The 3946-nt window shown below is 42.2% G+C and overlaps 1 pseudogene; it reads left to right on the top strand.

The window, feature by feature from the left end:
- The first annotated feature begins 1245 nt into the window (after positions 1–1245).
- On the top strand, positions 1246–2208 carry LOC112393280 (elongin-B pseudogene; annotated as a pseudogene).
- Positions 2209–3946: the final 1738 nt, after the last annotated feature.

Genomic DNA, 3946 nt, shown 5'->3' with positions numbered 1-3946 from the left:
TCTGCTGTTTCTCGAAATAGTCAATTTTAAATATTGACATTTATGCTAAAGAGCTATATTTTGGGGTCACACATTCTGGTCTCCTACACTTTCTACTATCACCAAACTTGAAGCCACATCCCAGCATTTAGATTAAATGGTTGCTCCATCCAAGGCACCTGTGGCTTCTGTATCACATTCAGATAGTTTTTACTTATCTTTAGCTCTTAGTTCCATTATTTTAGAATTGCCAGTTGGTTTGGAAGTTGAGAACATTTTTTTCTTCCTCTCCCAGGTCATAAAATTGAAGGACAAGAACATGGGGTCTAATCTAGGTAAATATCTTAACAGAATGATATCCAAAGTATAATTTTCAAAGTGTTTCATAGATTGCAATTCTTATATAAAACCATAATGAGCAGAAATCTAAGTTTTATTAAACTCATTAATGAGGGAGACAGCAGGATGACAAAGATGGTTCAGAAAAGAATACAGGGAGGACTTCCCTGGTGGCACAGTGGTTAAGAATCTGCCTGCCAATGCAGGGGACAGGTGTTCCATCCCTGGTCCGGGAAGATCCCACATGCCGTGGAGCAACTAAGCCTGCATGCCACAACTACTGAAACCTACGCATCTAGAGCCCATGCTCTGCAACAAGAGAAGCCACCACAATGAGAAACCCACACACCACAACAGAGTAGCCCCAGCTTGCCACAACTGGAGAAAGCCCACACACAGCAACGAAGACCCAACACAGACAAAAATAAATAAATTTATAATTAATAAATAAATAAATAAAAAGGGATCATACCATTTCTGGCTTTATAAAAAAAAATACAGAGAACTAATGATTATATAATCAATGAAGCAAAGGAAGAATGCTGTGATAAATCACAAAGTTAGATGCAAAATTGGTCATTGTCCTACCAGAAATAAGACCAGTCTTTGGGACTAACTTTTCTATGTAAGAAAAATCATTCGTGTTATTATCAGGCAAAAATAATTTTCATTGCACAAAAATTACTTGCCTAATATTGGGCAAAATCATTTATATCTTACCAGTTTCCAATAAAGGAACATCCAACTTTACAAAGTTGTGAGTTGTCTGGGCCTTAATCAACAGTAAATGGCAAGTCCAACAAACTTGTATATCTTGTGACTCTAGGGCAGGGGACAGCAGACTATAGTTGGGCTTAGCTGACCACTTGTTTTTTGTAAATAATGTTTTGTTGGAACACTGCCACAGCCATTTGTTACGTATTATACATGGCTGCTTTTGCTACAGAGTTGAATGGAGACCACGTGGTGAGCACAGTCTAAAATATTTACTATCTGGCCCTTTACAGAAAACAAACAAAACTTGCCAACTTTGACCTAGGAACAGGACATTGTCTAAAAATAAAAACAAAGGTGACACAATCTTTTTTTTTTTTCTTCCAAGTTTTGGAGGATATTTTTTCTTTGCAACAATATTAATAAAAAAGCATGAACATGAAATCAGAAAAATCGCTTCAGGGAAAAGTCACATCAGAAGTGATTTAAATCCACGAATATACAATTGAAAATTATACATTTTGCAATAATTATACACTATTCATTTGTACAACAGATTCAACTTAACAGCACCATAGATTCTCAGAATCTCCTTCAGAATCTATTACACATGTTGAAAACAGAGAAATACCAAATTCTTTATTTCTACGAGAAAGCTCATGACTCATTTAAATCCTTAGCATTCCAAATTACTCACTTCCCCTTGATTAGAAAAACCAAGCCAGGCGAGGCGGGGCGGGGCCGCCAGGTTCGGGCACCCTGGGGGCCAGCGTGTGCGCTGCCAGGAAGGGGGCGGAGCTTCCGGCTAGTCGAAGGGGAGAGGCGGTAGCCGGTGTGGACGTGTTGCTCAAAATACGGCGCCGCAAGACCATCATCTTCATGGAAGGCAAAGCGTCCAGCACCATGTTCCTGTTGAAGCGCATCGTCGAGGGCATCCTCAAGCAGCTGCCAGACGAGCAGCGGCTGTACAAGGACCACCGGTTTCTGGACGATGGCAAGATATTGGGTGAGTGTGGCTTCACCAGCCAGACCCAGCCGCGGGTGGGGCTAGCCTTACAGGCAGGTGAAGCATTTGAGACCCTGCCCATCAAGCCCTTCTCCAGCCTACCGGAGTTGCCGGATGTGATGAAGCCGCAGGACCCAGGAAGCAGCGCTAATGAACAAGCTGTGCCATGAGAACTCCCCCTCAGGGCCTCCCCCACTCCATAAAAGAGATTGGGTGCCAAAAACAAAGAAAAAAGAAAAGAAAAATCAACCCAGATTTTGGTATTCAGCTCATCCATATTCTGGTATTTTCCTTAAGGAATTTGCTATGTATAGCAGGCATCAGGGGATCACGCTTTCAAGAAGAAGTAGACTTCCCTGGTGGCACAGTGGTTAAGAGTCAGCCTACCAATGCAGGGGATATGGGTTCAATCCCTGGTCTGGGAAGATCACACATGCTTCGGAGTAACTAAGCCCATGCGCCACAACTACTGAAGCCCTATGTGCTTACAGCCCGTGCTCCGCAAAGAGAAGCCCGCGCACTGCAACAAAGCAGTAGCCCCCCACTCGAGGCAGCTAGAGAAAGCCCGTGAGCAGCAACGAAGACCCAATGCAGCCAAAAATAAATATTTTTTTAAAAAGAGAAAAAGTAGCCTGTAGCTTTTCTTTGATAACCTTATATACAAAAGTAGATAAATAAACTTACACAACCAATTGTTGTTTGGAAATGGCATCGGAGCAAGGGTTTTAAGATACCCATCTAGACTAATCCAGTCCATATTGTCACTTTAGAGGTCATACCTCCTACTGTCACTAGACCACAGCCAGTGTGAATTACAGACATTTGGGAGATTCTGTAGACTCCCTTTTCCCATATGCAAACAGGTGCAGGCAAAAAACCCAATTCAAAGAAGTAAATATTGATAAAGTTTTTATCTAGGTTATACGCAGGGCTGAGTTTCAGCCAGCACTTACAGTTTGTTAAAATATTATAATATTTAAGTGCCAATTGGTAGTTAGCCATGGCTATGAGCCCCTTAGGTAATCCTCAAGTTATCGCAGTCAGCCCAGCCTCTCTGAAGCCCCAGAATCAGCCAACTACCAGAAAGTTAACTCTGGCGGAGTAGAGAACCAAACTTCAGTCAAGAGTCCATGGCGATTGTTAAGTGTCCTCACCATGTTGTGTGCTAAATATTTTTCATTTTACCCCCTACGTTACATTTCCCACATTACCTAATTGTTCACAGTCCCTTTTCAATTAAGTTCCTCTAAGCATCCACTAGCAGGTCACAAAATCAATGCAAATCTCTTTAAAAACAGCAGGGACAAATTACAAAGAAAAACAGGAGGACCAAGCCTAAGATGGAAGCCAATCCCAGGCTCTCTGAATGCGGAAAGATTGTGCAAACTATTCTAAGGAAGGCCTCTACCACAATCGAGACAAGACTGAGTATTGAAGAACTGCACAGCGTAGTCTAGCGGAAGTGACTAGGATATTTATTCAACCACTGGCAGTGGGGGCTCTGGTTGGGAAAACCTGTAGGGCAAGAACAAAGAAAATAGAAAAACAAGACAAGGGAGCTTTGGAAAAAAAAAAAACAACAACTCTGATTTTATACTTGTGCTCAATCCAACTTGTGTGCTCAGAAAAACTCATCCATTTTGATTTTAGCTTTCCTCAATTATTGATGCTATACTTCTATACACCGACAACCAGGTGCTGCTCCTGTCCCACCTGCACCCCCTACTCCTCTTAGTAGTTCAGTGCACCCTGGCCCAACTTTCAACAGCCAGCCTCTGCTTTTCTTTCCCTCAGGGTTTTCACTCTCTTCCGGAGCCCCCTCTGCCAGTTAGTGTATAAATGTCCCAGTTCCTTTGATATTCAGGTAGGTCAAGTTCCTTTGACCCTGTGTAGTATCCTATACTAGCT

Source organism: Neophocaena asiaeorientalis, unplaced genomic scaffold (genome assembly GCF_003031525.2).
Source record: "Neophocaena asiaeorientalis asiaeorientalis breed wild unplaced genomic scaffold, Neophocaena_asiaeorientalis_V1.1 scaffold64, whole genome shotgun sequence".
NCBI lineage: Eukaryota > Metazoa > Chordata > Mammalia > Artiodactyla > Phocoenidae > Neophocaena > Neophocaena asiaeorientalis.
This window is presented reverse-complemented; position numbering and strand designations above follow the sequence as displayed.